Genomic DNA, 18,637 nt, shown 5'->3' with positions numbered 1-18,637 from the left:
TGGCATGGCACCACCCATGCAGAGAAAGTATGTGTCTTCTCCAATATTCTTTCTTGTTTTCCCTGATTGCCTACTCCTTCTTTCCCAAACTCACCTCAGCTTTCAAAATGAATTTACAGCAATCATTTTGGACTACCTAGGCAACATCATGTATCACTGGTAATGTTGTATACATTGGGAATACAATGAGTAGTCAATGCAAATGACATTTTAATGGCACTTAAATGCCAAGATCACATTTAACATTTTATTTAACATATTAAGATTGTTTCAGTAAACCTAGGGGTTCTTACAGATTTGTAGAAATATATGTTTTTTCTGTATAAATCAGCACTGTACAGATTTTTTTATCCATACTGTGAGACCATCTTCAGGATTAGACATGGAAATTAAACAGAAGACAGCAATTCAGTTCAGCTTTTCATTATACAATTTCCAAGGATACATTCTTTCATGTTGAAGCAATTGCCATACTGTAGTTATCTATCTGTACCAATATGAAGAAACTTAAATATGATTGTGTAGAAGAGAAGCAACTGGTTAAAATGATGTTGAGTGAGAAAGACCCATCAGCTATTTTGGGGATACTCAAAATTTTGTTAGCCATTTAAAGAATAAATTTCTCATTGAAAGAGCCTGTTGGTAACAAATAAGGTACTATTATCCTATATGCCCTTGTCTGTGAACTTTATTCATTATGGGTTTACTTTTTTATACCAATAAAGGTTTTCTGAATCTGATCATTTTCAGTAATTGCTTTTACAAGCATTCACTAGTTTAGCAAGCAGTGCTATTCCTCTGAACTGGACACACTAAGCTGCCTTATACTGAGTCATTGGTCTATCGAGGTCGGTTTTATATGCTGTAACTGGGAGTGACTTTCCAGCAGATGTTGTTTACATCATCTGCTAACTACTAGATGCTTTTGAACTGGAAATGCAAGGGACATTCTGCAAGCAAAGTTCTTTCACCGAACTGATGACATTGTCACCATTAGCATCATGTAGTCAAATCTGACTGGCTATGTAGTTTTACAATATCATCACATTTCAGATGCAGTTGCTAATTGGCAGAGATAACATATGGAAGTAATGCAGAAAGAAGAAAGAAACCCTTAAAAGTTAGCTGCTGCTATGGCAATTTTTTAAAGTTAACAATATTTTAAAAATGGATATTCTTTTAAGGTGTTTTAGAAACCATTTATCACCTGACATTCAATAATTTTACTGTGTATTCCAAACTGCAGTGCAAGTGTCAATGAAATCAAGCTTTTCTCCCATGATAATCAGAGTATGAGAATCCTAATTGTGTCACCTGAGTCATCATAGTTGTTTTTAATCTGGTGTTTAAAATCCAACACTATTAACTATGGAATATGGATTAGTGCTTCACCTGTGATCACATTTTAATCAGATTAATATCTAGAATCATCAAAGAAAATCAAAGACATTTTACCATCTTGATAAATTTAGAAAATATTTACGACCCACCGGATATGCTGTTCTCCTACCAATGATTGAATAGGTTCTACAGATCCAACATGTTGCAAAATTTGGGGTGGGATTCTTAACAATCTTGCTTGCAGATAAAGATAATTCTGTTTCTTACATGGTGGCAAAGTTTTGCTACACTGCCAGCAGAGTGCGGAAATCTTTGGCTACTGTTGATGCTGAGTGACCTGACTGTCAAAATGCCGTATTAATGTTTTGTGCCTTTGTTAACTCCCTGATGCCGAATGTCCTGTTAAAACACTGTAATAATGTATGTGGTCTATAGATACTTTGATGCTGGTCAATGACCATAATAAGTAAAATAAAATAAAGATCTATTTTTAGAGACATCAGGCATTTTACCAATGAATTATATTTTTAAATGTTGTGATGACTCACTGATCTCTCAGACTGCACACAGAAGAGAATATCAGGCGCTTTGTAAAAGGAACTGGCTGCATGTTGGGTTCAGAGAACTGCATGTAGATGGGAACTCTCTAGTTGAAGAACTGCCTGCTCTTAGGCTTGTCACTGAAGCACATAATGCCACAGCAGCAAAAAGAATCTTGTGTCTTTTGTAATCCTTAAACTATGTATGTATGTAATATTTAAACTATGACTTGGAACAAAAAGTATAGAATGCCCACTGCTCTTAGGACAGGTGCAGGTGGGACCATCCTTCAGACTGGATTGAACATAGCAAACCAGCCTTCAGAATCATGATAAACTCCACAGGTACATTTAGGTATGACAGCTGAAACGTGAAGCCTATTTGGATAATGTTCATGTTGAATAACATTCTTTCACCCCTCTACAACATCCACAGCAGTTTTTGGAACAATGTTTAAAGTTTAAATAACATGGAGGGAAAGATGCTTATCCATCCATATCCACATGAGGGCTCATCTAGCTGCGAAAAGGAAAACAAAAGCAAAGGTCATTTCTACTTGTTAGCAACGTCTTGCAATTCAAATTCTTCAAGCTTGAAGAGCTTGAACTTTACTAAACGAAACCCTCCTATTTGGTCAAGTTAATTTCACCATTTCATTGAATTGCATGGGAATAAGGGGCAGTAGCTGCAGCTAGGAAGTTAAGAGAAACCAATGAGAATGTCATGCCATAGAAACCACTTTAAATGCTTCCTTCAACTCAATGTATTGTGCCACAATGCAGACCATTTCTTCCTAGGGAAGTTTAAGCACAGCATCTGCAAATAGCCTTTGCAAACATCTTCTTCAACATGCATATCATCTTCCCTTACCTTACAAACTTTTTGCTGGTCATGGGAAGTTAACTGCACAGCCATGCTTCTAGCCTTTCAGGATTTGGGCAGTCTGGATTACCACCAAGGCCCCATGTTCTGCAGCAATTCATCTTCGCACAGAGCCACGTCTTCCAGTAACTGCTTTCCTCATCCACAGAAACATATATTGTTATCTGGTTTGTTTCCACATTGCAGTAGCAGACAAAGCAATAGCCTGTGCGTTTTGCTCCACTGCCAGACTGAGCTGAGTGATGCTTTCATGCTCATCAGTGGCAGTCTGTAGCTAGGGAAACCCCCATGGTTTCCTAGCTGTAATTCTAAGCTTTCAACCTGTTGCTAGGGAAACCCTGGTATTTCCTAAACTACAAGCCGCCTCATTGGCGCCTGGACTACTTCAGTCCCAATCTGTCTGTGAAATCATCATAGTGGTGTGACAGAAAGCCTTCCTATAGTTGCGGTAGCAGAATCATTTTAAATTTTGCAGAAGCTAAGCACATTCTCTTGAGCTATCGTATTGTCTTAGCAACAATTACCTTTTAGGATGCCACGTTCTCCACCATGGCACCCCAGGAGACATAAAGGGAATTGTCCGAAGCATAAAAGGAATTATGAGCCAAAACAAATGTTTTCCTCTATGAAAACTGCCACAGGTAAGTGAAGAGACTATTTGGGAGGGGGGACTGTAAGGAGACAGTTGTTAACTGTAGTCAGCCTTGCTTACTCCGAATCTTTTCTTAAAGCAGCTATTAGTTATGAATCTCTACTTTAATTGTTATTAAGATTATAAAATGAAGGACTGTGACTATGTCTGGCTCTTTGTGTATTTATGTGCATGGGATACAGAGGCATATTGAAAGTAATAACTGGCTGATAAACAAGCATGTAAATACAACTATATGGTGTTAGAATTAAGCCTGTAACCCAATTCTCAGGGTTTAATACCAAAACAGTGTTTCAAGATCACATACTCTGAGATATAATTAGTAATTTAAATTTGAATCTGTTTACAGCAGGCTCCCTCCATAACCTTATCAGTTTTTGCCTCCTTACATTAGCCTTGGCTCCAGACAAAGGAACAATCATGCAAATGTTCCCACTCAAATTCAACTAAAGGGAGTCAGACTATTCTGTTCTCATGTAACAATGTAACTAACTTGCTCCATCTATATTCAACCCCCTGTCCCATTATCTAACTTCTGAAGGTAATATCACAAACCTAATCATTCTTCCGTCTAACTGCACAATTGAAACTTCTTAGAACTCCTAGCTTTCCATTCTCCGAGTTTCCTGTTCTTATGAATATAGGCCTGTTCTCAAAGGCCTAATTCTCAGAAGTTGCCAGCTCTGGTTTATGAAATGCCTAGAGATGGGAGCCAGGAATGGGCAGGATTTGGGGCAGGGAGTACACACCTCAGTGGAGTATAATGCTATGGATTCCACCTTCCAAAGCAGCCATTTTCTCCAGGGAACTGATTTCTTTAGTCTGGAGATGAGATTCCCAGAGATACCTGGGAACTGGTATCCGAAAGCCAACTTATGTCTGAAGTACACCAGGCTCAGTCAATGACACTCTTGGCATACAGAAAGCTAGGTGTCAAATGGAAGGGCTCTAGTCTAAGCTCACATATATATATACATTCTTTATAAATCCAGGATATTGCAAGAATAAAATGGAAGAACTCTGTACATGATCCTGAGAGTTATAGGGAAAGTTGGAAAGGAGCCCCAAACAAGGGGCATCCCAACTGAGAGCCAGTTTGGTGTAGTGGTTAGGTGTGCGGACTTCTAATCTGGCATGCCAGGTTCGATTCTGCACTTCCCCACATGCAACCAGCTGGGTGACCTTGGGCTTGCTACGGCACTGATAAAACTGTTCTGACCGAGCAGTGATATCAGGGCTCTCTCAGCCTCACCCACCCCACAGGGTGTCTGTTGTGGGGAGAGGAATGGGAAGGCGACTGTAAGCCACTTTGAGCCTCCTTCGGGTAGGGAAAAGCAGCATATAAGAACCAACTCCTCCTCTTCCTCCTCCTCCTCCTCCTCTTCTTCTTCTTCAAGCATTTGGGGAGGGCAACCACACTATATCCTGATCACATTATTTTCTTTGCCAAGTTCTGTACAGCAAATAAGCAGACCTTGCAAGCCAACTGAAGTCCTTTAAAGACTGCCCCCTCCCCTGTTTCAGCAGGGAACCTATTCAATATCACTGGAGCCATGATAGAAAAGGCCCCAGGACATGCATAATACTTCCAGTAGAGGTGAAGTCACCAAGGCATCGGTTCATGGAAAATAGCTTACAGTTTTCTGGGATATAGTTATAATTTACTTTTAATTTTTTAAACATTAATACTGATTTAACCATTGCAAGCAAACATAAATATGTGGCAGAATTAATTTGCAATGGCTATTAAAATTGTCTCTTTCTTTTAAACAAAAAAGGACTTTTGTGGCACCACTAAAACTAACATAGATTCAAGTGGGTAGCCATGTTGGTCTGAAGTAGCACAACAAAAATAGAGTCCAATAACACCTTTAAGACCAACAAAGATTTATTCAGAGTGTGAACTTTTGAGTGCATGCATGTGAACAGTCTGTTTAAAAGGCTCTAGAATGCAAAGAATACAATTTATGACATTTCTCTGACTACTGGCAAAAGCCTGGTTAATACTATTAAATCTTGTTAACTTGTAATTTAGCAAATATTTATGCCACAATAACTATGTTAAAAGGTTCACAGTTTCCCACCTATCCTCAGTGGGCCCTGAGCTGGACGGTCCAGGTTAGCCCTATCTCATCAGATCTTCAAAACTCAGCAGTATCAGCCCTGGTTAGTAATTGGCTGAGGGACCACCAAGGAAGTCTAGGGTGGCAACACAGAGAGAAGCAATGGCAAACGACCTCTGAACTTTTCTTGCTCTGAAACCTCCATGATGGGTCACCATGAGTTGGCTATAACTTGACAACACTTTCCATCATCCATCCATCTTCAGTGAGGGAAAGATCAGGAGAGAAACAGACATCTGGAGAATAGGTGTGTGGGAGTTGTCTAGGGAGCCACTTCCAAGTTGGAGGGTGGAAGAAGAGAGGAGAAAAATAACAATGGCAATAAAGCATGTTTGCTCCAAGCAATATTCCTGTAGGCATGTCACCCCTAGCAGTCACTTGTTCAGAGAGCCAGTCCAGCCCTGCAGTTATAAATTTATCTCACAAAATCTGATCAACATGACAGAAAAGTAAAATGGAAACTGCATGTTTTATTTATCAAGAGACATCAGAATTCATGGGAATATATTTTAAAAAATGCAGCAGTTATTGCATCCCAGTTATCTGGCAGATAACTGAAAATGCTGTGGGTTTTGTTAAAGCTTTGAATGTTTTCTTCTTGGTGTTCCATAGCAGCTCTCTCAGTTTTCATCCTCTAACCCTGTTCTGACCTCTGTTGCTTCACATGGTTAAAAGAAAGCAAGAGACGTGATTAATTGATTCAGAGGTGAGTTTATCAAAGGGACAAAGAAGATTAACACTCATGTAGGAGACTGATGACTGCCTTTGAAAAAAGTAAATAAATCTCTCAGAGGACAGAAACAGTTGGCAGTTTTGGTACATGTAATGAACAAATTACACTTCCAGCCCATATTTCCTACAGTGTGCCTGGTTGATAAAAGGCCAAAAAAGTGACAACTCCCTAATTATTTAACTCTGGGTGACAAATTAAAAACTTACAGAGTAAAGTCAGAGAGCAAGGAAGAAGAGTAGACAGAATTGATGTAATGCTTTGAGACCTGACTTCTTGAGCAAGAATTTTTGCATGCAATGTATTTGTGTTTTGCAAATATTTGTATTTTTGTTTACTGTCTAGTCCTAATTACTGACAAAAATAATTATTGACAAAAATAAAGTGAGTTATGCTTGAGTATAAATGCATATAAAACAATAACAATACAATCATAACCAGGACTACACTTCATCATTAAAACAATCAAATTGGAACAGAAAATGTGATGTTCCATTCTTTTTTTTCCTCCTTCATACCAACGGGATAATCATGGAATCTCAAAAAGGTGATGAAAGATCTTTATGCCTATTACTTCATGCTGAGGATAGCATTTTGGTTTATTATGTGTAGGCTCAAAATTGAGGCAAAGCTTATTGGCTTCAGATTAATGTTGAAAACATTAGATCTGATTATCAGCCAAGGTCACTGAGAAAAGCCACCTGCAGACTGCAAGATTAAAAGCGGTGCTCTTGCTGATTTTACATTTTGGAGACAATGTGGCAGATGTGGCCTCAATCTTACCATTTTTGTGTATAAGGCCTAGTCATGAATAGCACTGTTTGCAATGCTGTACACAAATAAAACTAAGAATACATACATATTAAGACACTGTAATGTAGTCATTCTAAGATTAAGATTAGTTTTATATATTTCTGGCAATGGTCTTGGTTCACTAGTGGTTTCTTTGTTTTCACATTCAAGTCATATACAGCTTCCTGTACATTGTTCAAGTATAAAAGAAACAAAGTTGGAAGGGGCCTCAGGGGTCATCTAGTTCAAATCCCTGAACAATGCAGGAAATTCACAACAACATTCCCCCTTCCCACTGCCCCAGTAACTCCTGCTCTACGCACAGAAGGAGGTGAAAAACCTCTAGGACCCCTGGCCAATCTGGCCTGAAGGAAAATTCCTTTCTGATCCTAAGTGGAAATTTGTATTCCCCTGAGCATGTAGGAAAAGGCCATGGGTGCTGAGCACTGACTCATTCCTGCTTGCACTCCTTCTCATGATCCGCATAAGTTTACAGAATCAGGATTGCTGTCATATGGCCATCAGCCTCTGCTTTTAAAAGAACATCCTACCACCTCCCAAGAATGCCTGTTCTACTGAGGAATTGCTGCATCAGGAAGCTCCTCCTAAAGCTGAAAACCTTTTAAATCTGATTTTAACCCATTGGTTCTGTTCGGACCTTCTGGAGCAACAGATAAGAATACTACTTCATCCTCTATATGACAGTCCTTCAAATATACTTGAAGATGGCTATCATATCACCTCTCAGTAATCTCTTCTTCAGACTAAACATACCCATCTCCTTCATTCTTTCCTCACAGGACTTGGTTTTCAGACCCCTCACCATCCTTGCCCTGCTCTGGACATGTTGCAGCTTGTCAATAACCTTCTTAAATTGCAGTGTCCAAAAATTGAACACAAAGCAAAGTGATGCCATCACTTTTGTGTGATCAAGACACTATACGTCTGTCGATACAACCCCAAATCACTTTTCATTATTAGTCTACTACTTCTCAAATCCTCTTCTGAAAGGATACACCATTATTCACTGGCAGAATGAACTGAAACTTGCTAGCATTTTCTGATTGAGCATTCATCTGTAATGTGATATCTCCCATGCAAGTTAACATACAGAAACATGGTTAGCATATTCATGCCATACTACGTCAGTCCATTCTTGGATGCTTATATCCTGAAAATCTTGCTGGTATCTCAGGTGCTATTGAACCAGAATCGAGCCCAATGCATTCAGTAATTTTCAAGGGGAACAACAAACATTGCAGAGCTGTTAAAGAACTGTACATTTTGGTAAGCCTTCTAATTGCTTGCATGGCCATGATGTCATGGAAAAACAGTGAAAGGATTTTAATTGCTCAGGTAATAAATCCAATTGTTAGTGTAGGTGAGGAAACCTTCACAGAGCTTAAGGTCAAGGGAAATTATAAAGAGAAGCAGCATAAACAAGAAATCTAATGTGAATACATATCAAGAATACCATCCCAAACAGAGTTATGATCTTCTAAGCCCATGGATTAAAATGAACCAAGAAATATATTATTATTATTATTATTATTATTATTATTATTATTATTGGATTTATTACCCGCCACTCCCTTGCGGCTCGTGGTGGGTTACAACAGTATAAAACCCCATAAAATACATTAAAATCCCATTGACACATCTACAATTAAAAGCTGCCTGGCAAGAGCGGCTAATCGACTACCCATTCCCCCACTAGCGGGTGAAGAGGGTATACTGATGGTACCCGTCTCTTTAATCCCAATCCTCAGTTCCCGGGGGGGCATAGATGTTAAGCCTGGTCTCAACCGTAAACCTGGCGGAAGAGCTCCGTCTTGCAAGCCCTGAGGAACGATGGAAGGTCCCGCAGGGCCCGCAGCTCTCCCGGGAGCTCATTCCACCAGACGGGGGCCAGGACCGAAAAGGCCCTGGCCCTGGTCGAGGCCAGGCGTGCTTCCCTAGGGCCGGGAACGACCAACAGATTTTCTCCCGCAGAACGTAAAGCTCTGCGGGGGGCATAGGGCGATAAGCGGTCCCTCAGGTATGTGGGTCCCAACTCGCGTAAAGCCTTGAAGGTTAAAACCAAAACCTTGAACCGGATCCGGGCAGCAATCGGCAACCAGTGCAGCTGCCTCAGCACTGGCTGGATATGGGCCCTCCAAGGTGTACCAGTTAGGACCCTAGCAGCTGCATTCTGCACTAGCTGAAGTTTCTGGATCAAGGACAAGGGAAGGCCCGCGTAGAGCGAGTTACAGAAATCTATTCTGGAGGTGACCGTTGCATGGATCACCATGGCCAGGTGTTCGGGGGACAGGTAGGGCGCTAGTAGTCAGGCCTGGTGAAGTTGGAAAAATGCCTGGCCCGCTACTCTTTTGATCTGTGCCTCCAAAGTCAGGGAGGCATCAATGATCACACCCAAGTTCCTGGCCTGGGACGCGATGGTAAGATGCGCCCCTCCCAGGGTGGGCAAGCGCGCTTCCTGTTCCCGCCCCCTACGTCCCAGCCACAGGACCTCCGTCTTGGAGGGGTTGAGTTTCAGGTGACTCTGCTCGATCCATTCTGTCACCGCTTCCAAACATCTGGCAAATGGTTCCGGGGGAGAGTCCGGGTGACTGTCCATGAGGAGATAGAGCTGGGTGTCATCAGTGTACTGGTGGCAACCCAGTCCAAAACTCCGCACCAGCTGGGCCAGAGGGCGCATAAAAACATTAAATAATGTGGGGGAGAGGACCGCGCCCTGTGGGACTCCACATGGAAGTCTGTAGGAGCGCGAGAGCTCATCCCCCACTGCTATCCTCTGGGTCCGGTCCTGGAGAAAGGAGCGTATCCAGTGTAAAGCTGTGCCCCGTATCCCCGTTTCGGCGAGGCGGTGGACCAGCAATTCGTGGTCCACGGTGTCAAAAGCGGCCAACAGGTCCAGAAGAACCAGCACTGCTGACCCGCCCCTATCCAGCTGGCGGCGGAGATCATCCAACAGGGCGACCAGCACCGTCTCCACCCCGTGGCCAGGTCAGAAGCCAGACTGATATGGATCGAGTGCCGAAGTTTCTTCCAAGAATACCAGGAGCTGGTCTGCCACGGCCCTTTCAACCACCTTGCCCAGGAACGCCAAGTGCGATACCGGGCGGTAGCTGTCTGGGTCCCGCGGATCCAGCATAGATCTTTTCAGGAGAAGGCGAACCACTGCCTCCTTCAGCTGCTCAGGGAACTCCCTGGAATCCAGGGAGAGATTGACAATATCCCTGAGCTGGCCTCCTATCTTCTGGCCACCTCCCTTGAGGAGCCATGATGGATAGGGGTCGAGGGGGCACGTGGTCGCCCTGACCGAACCTAGCAGCTCGTCAACTTCGGGTAAGGAGAGCCGCCTGAAGCCATCGAACGTCACCTCCAGAGGCGGCCAATGGGTCTCCAGTTCATTTACTGTATTAACTGTGGCGGGAAGAGCGCGGCGGAGCGACGAGACTTTGTCCGCAAAATGGCTCATTAAAGCCTCACAGCCTAGTTCTAATTTCCTACTATTTTGGCGCCCCTCAAGGGCGGTAAGGGATCTAACTGTCCTAAATAGTTGGGCCGAGCGAGAGCTTGCGGACGCGATTTCCGCGGCAAAAAATTCCCGTTTTGCCACTTTCACCGCCATCTCATACGCCCTCATAAGCGTGCGATGAGATGTTCTCGTAGCTTCGTCGCGAGTCCTCCGCCACACTCGCTCCAGTCGTCTCACTTCCCTTTTTCTCTCCCGAAGCTCCCTGGTATACCAGGGTGCCCGTTTGAGTCGAGGGCAGAGAAGACGTTTAGGGGCAATCTCATCTATAGCAGCCTATAGGCAGGACTGCCAGTCCGCCACCAGGGCCGCCAGTGAGTCACCAGGAGGCATCGGGTCCCGCAGAGCATTCCGGAATCCAATTGGATCCATGAGTCTCCGCGGGCGGGCTAAAATACGCCTGCCGCCCAACTGGGGGGGGTGGCATCCTGAGCCAGGCCCGCAGGGCATAGTGGTCTGACCACGGCACAGCCAGAGCTGTATCCAGATCCACTTCTATCCCAACGCCGAAAATCAAGTCGAGTGTGTGTCCGGCGTGATGGGTGGGCCCAGCAACAAATTGCGAAAGTCCTAGTGTCGCCATGGATGACACCAGGTCTCCGCCACGGACTGGAGAGGGCGCGTCCGCGTGGACATTGAAGTCACCCAGGATCAGAAGCCTGATATAACTCTGTTTAGGACTACATGGAAAGCCTGTGGTTCACTTGAATTTTGGGACATTTCTGGGTAAAGACCCAGTTCTTTACACCCTCTTCCTCTGTACTAAAAACAAATGTCTCAGAAGAGACAGAACATATTAAAAGCCACTTCCACCATACTTCATAATATACATGTTTTTTTATCAGAGGCCATTGCTAAAGGGAGCATTGTAGAAACCGGACTCAAAGGCAGTAACGTTACTAACTGTAGGTAAAGGAGGCAGGAGTGTGAAGTCAAGATGGTCAAAGAACACAAAGGAAAGGAGACACTAATGAAATGGACAATTGTAACATGAACTGAAACTTATTTGTACTGCACATGGTTTACATACAGAAGGTCCCAGGTTCAATCCTGTGTCTAGTTAAAGATCTTAAGAAGCAGGAAAGATCCTTCATGGTCTTGGCAAGGAAACAAAATGCCAGTTCAGTACAAGGCAAATTTACATGTTAAACATGGCAGATTTTAAGCCCAGGAGCAACTGCATACCGAAATCACAAGCTTGTTGAAATGAGGGGAGACAAGTTTACTTAATTATTAAATACAGAATTAAATTTTTAAAAAGGATTCAGAGTTGTTTCCCTTTTGAAAGACTTCTTGGTCCATTTGATTAGCTAGCATTTTGTTTTGGAATCAGAGATCTTTCTGGAAATGCAAGCAAACTGAGCTAACAATATTCCAAGATACATAAAGACAGTTGGCAGTAGCCTAAATGAGTAGACATTGTAGGTAGGAGACAGGGATAGAAATGGATAAGGCAAACAGGTGCTGAAAAATAGAAATGCTGTAAAACATCAAGTTCCAGACTTCACACATGTCAGTTAATCTATATCCTTTAGGTTTCTTTATTGTCATATCCATTATTGGACAACCTATATAAAACTTCCTTGTGGTTTACAGTTTACTGGTGTGTACCACCATTTGAGAATCCTTGACTGGCACATGGCAATAGCTGAGGGCAGAAATGTCTTCAAATCTCTTTCATTTGTAAATTTACACTAAGAAATGTAGCACGTGAGGAAGGCTTATTCTCCTAATCAATATCCCTGCAGCATGTTCTCCTTGCTTCATACATTTTAGGGGTTATTCCTTTAAACCCTTTCATCTTCCTCCTACAAAGAGGATTCAATTTATCAAGTTACTGCAAAGTACCATGCAGAATTTTGTCAGCCCAGCTGCATGCAATAATTACATGCTTCTTCCATTGGAAACCATGACAACTATCCAATAACACATTCCACAGATACTGCAATAAAATATTTCAGGAGAAAGGAGAACAAGGGGGAGGAGGAGTCAGGCCTTACTGCAGGAGAACTAGACACTGCACAAATAAAACCCTGTAGCTAAAACTGTGAAAAATACATCTTGCTTTTGAACAAAATTAGAACTGTGGTTTTAGTGACGTTAGGCTCTTTCAGTGAGAAACTTTAAAAGCATACAAATACATGAACAGCTTTTCAGCACTTTCATACAGCATGCCACAATAACCTGGCAATTACAACCAAAGTGGAGTAATAGTGAATGGATATCCTTTGTATGACACCTTTGGAATTTATTGCATAAGTGCATGTTTCTGTGTCAGCACATCCATCTCTGTCAGGCAGCTGGTGAATCATATTCTTCCACAAACAAGTGGTTAGCGGATGGGGAAAGGATGTTCAAGGGCTATTTCCTAGGAGAAGCAGGATCTTATACCAGCCATTATCTGGGTTTGTGAACTGAGATTTGAAATATATTTGAAATATATTTATCCTTATGAGGTCTCGTATGAACAGTTTATTTCCTGTCCTTTTGGATCTTGGTTATGTATAATGGGAAGGAAGAGATATATTATCATGTATCCACTCCTTCTCTATGGTATTTCTTGCATCAGGCACAAAGGCTTTATAAAATCATCGGGTTATAGTTGATGCAGTATCACAATACTCTACTGTTATGCTCAGCTATGCTCATTATCTTGACTTCTGCTGAACTACTCTTTTTTCTGGAAAAAGACTATCGAAGGATTTCTGTTACCACTGGCTTTGTTAGCATTAACACCTCTTCAATTGTATGATGTTTGCTAGAGTCTTTTCCTGGTCTTATTTTGGAGGATAATTGAGGACTCTTGTCTTGACTCATAATTACAGTATTTGTTGGCGTATAAGACTACTTTTTCCCCCTGAAAAACACGCCACCAAGTTGGGGGGGGGTCGTCTTATACGACGGGTGAACTTCAGTTGGGATAGACATAGCTGCCCATAGTACTGTATTTTGAGTGGAAATGTTGGGGGGTCGTCTTACACGCCCAGTTGTCTTATACGCCAGCAAATACGGTATGTACACAATAGATACATTGCAATAGAGAGCTAGAAACCCTGTCATTCAAGATTTACTGTAAATATATTTACCTAAAATCAGGTGGAACAAAAGTATTGTTCTCAACCATGCCTGACAAAATAAGCAAAAGATACACCATTTCACATTCCTAGTTAAATCATGGTGATGCTGATATCATTCAGTAGTGAATGTTAATACTCCTGGGCAGAGTCTGCACTTATTTTGTTTATTCCGTCGTAGATCCTGCTGAATCCAAATAGATTTGAACTCGGGTCTTCCTCTCCCCCCTCCCCATTGAAACAGAAAAGTGTTCTGTACATGGTTAGGGAAGCTCAGAAGGGGAGGGGGAGCCAAGCATATTTGGAGCCTCTTTCTTTCTTTTCTTGAACAAGGGAGGGGGATTGGAGACAGCAGAGGAGGGAGAAAAATCCAAGAGACAAATCTCTACTGAGAGAAGTTTAGGCTTCTAGAGCTTCTGCTGAGAAAAGTTAGGGCTTCCCCTTTAAATCCTGGAAACCAGGAACTGATGCCCTGGCCAATCAGGGCTTCTCTACCATGGAGTTCAGCAACAAATTCAAAGCAGGCAGAGCTCTGCGTGGTTTCTCATGCTTTCTCAATCCGATTCTTCAAATATTGAGGGTCATATCCACTCTAGGATATTGCAGGATGAAGGTAGGGTCACTCCAGATCAATCATGCTTGTTGCAGAGGGAAAATTTAAATTGGACAAAATCAAAACGGAAATTGCATTCAGTGGAGATGGCAGGGACTGAATCGACCTGGGACTGGAATAAAAGCACTGTGCAGACTACACCCTGAGCTATGTACCTCACTTAGGAATTATATCTGAACATTTCAGCCATTTTTTCATCTATGCAAGGCAACGCTACTAGTGCTGTACCTGGTCCCAGAACACCTAGCCATAGTGATCGATATGATAGTCACCTCCAGCCTGGATTATTATAACCCTCTTTATGCAGGCCTTCCCTTTTCCCTGACCCAGGAACTACAGCTGGTCCAGAAAGCAGATAACTGGGTCCTTACAAGGACCCCATGGAGACCTGCATAACTGGGGGACCACCTCTCTGTATATGAGGGACCGCCTTTCACTCTATGCCCCCTGCAGGGCTTTATGCTCTGCGGGGGCTAACCTACTGGTCATTCCCAGTCCCAAGGAGGCTCGCCTGGCCTTCTCAGTCCTGGCCCCAACCTGGTGGAATGAGCTCCCGGAACAGCTGAGGGCCCTGTGGGAACGTTCAACATTCTGCAGGGCCTGCAAAACGTAGCTCTTCTGCCAGGCTTTTGGTTGAGGCCAGACAGCAATGAAGATCTGCCCCCCCTCACGAAGTGGTGGCTGCATATGTCAGCAGCTCCCCTCCACTTCCCTTTTAGTGGGGGTAGAGATCGGGTTAGTTATTGAACCTTGCCGCCACTCTTGGCCTGCTATAACTATGTTGTTAAGGATTAGTTGTGGGTTCATGCTTTTATAATATTGTTTTAATGGGATTGTTTTATGTAACCTGCCTAGAGCCTCCCTTGGGGAGGGAGGTGGGATATAAATAAAATAAAATAAAATAAAATAAAATAAAATAAAATAAAATAAAATAAAATAAAATAAAATAAAATAAAATAAAATAAAATAAAATAAAATAAAATAAAATAAAATAAAATAAAATAAAATAAAATAAAATAAAATAAAATAAAATAAAATAAAATAAAATAAAATAAAATAACAATAGCTCTTCACCCTGCAAATTCTCTCTGTAAAATGTTGGTATCCCTGGCCTTGATCACAGCCCTAGCTGTTTTGGCCCTAGCTCCAGCCTAGTAAAGTGAGCTGCCAATAGAGATCCAGGCCCTTATGGAACTCCCAAAGTTCTGAAGGGTCTGTACACTTCCATCAGGCATTTGCTTGAGGCCAAGGCAGAACTTTACCATCTAATATGGGCCCCCTGCCTAATTTCCATCTAGGCCTTCACCTGCGTTATTCAACTCCAACTAAGTTGGGCCAACTATCTCTATGTTGTATGTTTAACATCTGGCCTGGGACATTTTAACAGTCAGAGTAATTGTGGGATTCGCAACTGTTTTATTAATTTTTAGACCTAAGAGTGATAGAGCGGGTCCTTACCCATCCTTATATAGTCTGGATTCCCTGGATGGGGCCTATCATCACCCCAGTTTATACCTTATTGCCACAGCCGGGAATAGAAGATCGGAGACTAGGGACCTCAAATGGGATTATGTGTCCACCATTTTGTGTAACGTCAGAATAGTTACCCTCCCAAAGGCTTTTGTTGTAGGCTTGTAAAAAATACTAGGAACTTGGTCCAACAGCATATATCAAAAACAACAGAAACAGGCAAATCAAAGGTAAGGGGGCTAATCTTCTATTATTAAGCAGCATAAAATATCATCCCTTAATAATTCTTCAGATAGTCTAAATAATGGAATTTTTGTTGCTGCTGTTGTTTTAGACACTGAAAGCAGGGGTTTTCATTGATTCTATATTGTTCTTGGCCATTAGGCAGCCTGCCATTAGGGGAAATTATGTTTTTATAAACAAGAACACAGAGCTAGGAGAATAGCTATTCTTGTTTACTGAGAGACCCAACTGCCTGGTTTCAGCCCTGCATCCAATTAAAATTTGGATTGGGTTCAAGGAACCCAGTCGGCCAATTTAAAGCCAGCTCCAACTATTAAAGATTGTTCAACATGAGTAATGCAGTGATTGCAACCATCACAAATAGGTGTATATTATTGAGCCAAGGAGAGTTTCTATGTTTTGAAATTCTGAGGGGAAACTGCTAACTCTGTACATAAAATTGATCTTTTCTACTACTGGGCTTTTGTAGCATTGAGCCTGTTATCTTCAAATAAACCAGCACTGTAAGAAAATCAAAAGGTGTCATTAAATGCCATGGTTCACTTGCAAAGGGAAAGAATCTAAACCTGAGCATCATGCTTTATTTTTTTAAAATCCTCAGATACAGGGATCTATCTCTTTAGTGGTGTTACTGCAGTGTTTGCTCCTCTAATTTTATAAGTAAATGCCAAACCTTCGGCCCACTGGGTTCCTTCTGTATCATGTTTCTTCTTTTTATCCTTTAGCTGGCGATTGGCAGAGCTGGTTGTCCTCTCAGCCAATATGCTACTATAGGTGCTGCTGGATTTTTTGCCTTGTTTATAATATGTTTCCATTCTTGGTGATTGGTGGCAGTGATTTTGGCCATATGGATAGTCAATCACTGGTTTCTAAGGTCTTCCTTGATCTGTTTAAGCCATGTTTCCTTTGTTTTCTGTATCATGCAAACAATATTAGGAGTGATTTTATTAAGGCTTTTAGAATAAAATGGATCAGTGTAATTTTGATGTGTAAGGTAACTGGACAGAATTTCCAATGTTTAGTATTATAGTGTTCCCATTAAACCTCTCAGTATTTGAAAATCCTGATTTTTAGATGAATTATATGTGAAACAACTTTGTTAAGAATACATAAAAAGGTGCTTCAAGACCTGACACCAAAACCTTTTTTTGCTTTTCCAACTATGGTAAGCAATCAAAACATTTGTTGGATGGGATGTATGTGTGAATCAAAAGTGACTCTCATCTGCTTTTTATATCCCACATTAATATCATTCACACATGCACATAAATGATACAGAAACACTAAAAGGTGCTTTTAGTTTTGTGTAAAAATAGCAGAATATCAACATGAAATTGTTTTTTATACGAAAAGAAGAATAAACTTGTCTAAATTCTTGAAACTTATAATTTGTCAAGTTTCTCAATTGAAATCCATTTTCTGGACTTCAGATCCAATATTGAAAAAGCAGTTGGAGAAGAATAAATGATGTTATTTTCTACATCTATTTTTGCTCACACATACACATATACCTTAGGGCACAATATCTATGAGGAACATTTGTTATGGAATGACTGTCCCCTCATGAGCACAATTCACTTGAGAATTTCTCTGCCTCAGCTTTCTCAAAACTATCAAGAAGCCGTTCAGCCACCATTCCCGCACATATTCTTTTTCTATTTCTAGAGAGAAAAGTGAGATTGTTTCCCAGAAAGGATAGGATATAAGGCAGTACCAAACACTGCTACAAAATGTCCTGGGTATTTTTTTTACTTTGGAGTAGGGATCAGCATAATCAGTTCACAAGCTAGTGAATGATGAATTCTGGCTGATTTATCTTTAACCCGCTCCTAGCAAAGCGGATTAAATAATCGGTTAAGGGCCCCGAGGGTGGGCCCTGTCCATGATGAGGAAGGGTGCCCATAGGCCCCTTCCCCCGGACTGACACTCGGAGGACCCAATCAGCAGGCACCAGCCCCCCGTTGCCTACCTGCCGCCGGGCGCCACCATTCCCGTGCTGCCATGTGGCCCGGGCGGATGCTCCCTCACGCCACGCCCTGTGGCCGCCAGCTGCCGCGGCCCTGCTGCCACCTCCGGCAGGCCTCGCCCTCGCAGACACCACTGACAGCGCCCCGCAACACCACCCACCACGCCGGCCGCCGGCCGCTGCCACACCTGCGGCTGCGGCACTGCCTGCCCTGCGCCCCGCCCGGCCTCGACCCTCCAGTGCCGCCAGGTGAGAGGCCTCGCCGTCTGCTGCTCATTCCCCGGTCATTGGGTTAGTCGCCTTCGGAGATGAGATGAGCAAGCTCTGCTTTCAGGATGGGCCACTGTGCTGCCTTGGCTGGCAGGCTCTTCCCAGTTGGGCTGTCTCTGCCATGGAGGAGGGGTCGCCAGGACAGCGGGGGAAGCGGAGCCACAACGCCGGAGCCACCCGCCAACCCACCCGCACACAGAGCAGTTCCATGGCCCACAAGGTAGGCCGCACCGCCGGACCACGCCGCACAGCCCGAGCCGCCCCAGCCCCTACATGCCTCGCCAGCCCCGCTAGCGCCCGCTGCATTAAGCCTGCAGTGGGCTTATTTACTAGTTTATTTATATTGATATTTATTAACTGCCACTCCTGGACGAAGCCAGCTCATGGCAGTTTACATAAAAAT

General features: G+C 42.7%; 2 long non-coding RNA genes across 5 annotated transcripts in view; one reads left to right on the top strand and one right to left on the bottom strand.

The window, feature by feature from the left end:
- The window catches only part of LOC143840068 (uncharacterized), a 332,902-nt gene extending 330,013 nt beyond the window's left edge, over positions 1 to 2,889 (bottom strand). For both annotated transcript variants that reach the window (XR_013231999.1, XR_013232000.1), the window contains exon 1: positions 2,752 to 2,889. This is a non-coding gene — a long non-coding RNA (uncharacterized LOC143840068). The remainder of the gene's footprint in view (positions 1 to 2,751) is intronic.
- A 155-nt stretch (positions 2,890 to 3,044) lies between these two features.
- Positions 3,045 to 18,637, top strand: part of LOC143840067 (uncharacterized) — a 139,746-nt gene continuing 124,153 nt past the window's right edge. For all 3 annotated transcript variants that reach the window (XR_013231998.1, XR_013231997.1, XR_013231996.1), the window contains exon 1: positions 3,045 to 3,404. This is a non-coding gene — a long non-coding RNA (uncharacterized LOC143840067). The remainder of the gene's footprint in view (positions 3,405 to 18,637) is intronic.

This window comes from Paroedura picta, chromosome 6 (genome assembly GCF_049243985.1).
Source record: "Paroedura picta isolate Pp20150507F chromosome 6, Ppicta_v3.0, whole genome shotgun sequence".
Taxonomy (NCBI): domain Eukaryota; kingdom Metazoa; phylum Chordata; class Lepidosauria; order Squamata; family Gekkonidae; genus Paroedura; species Paroedura picta.
This window is presented reverse-complemented; position numbering and strand designations above follow the sequence as displayed.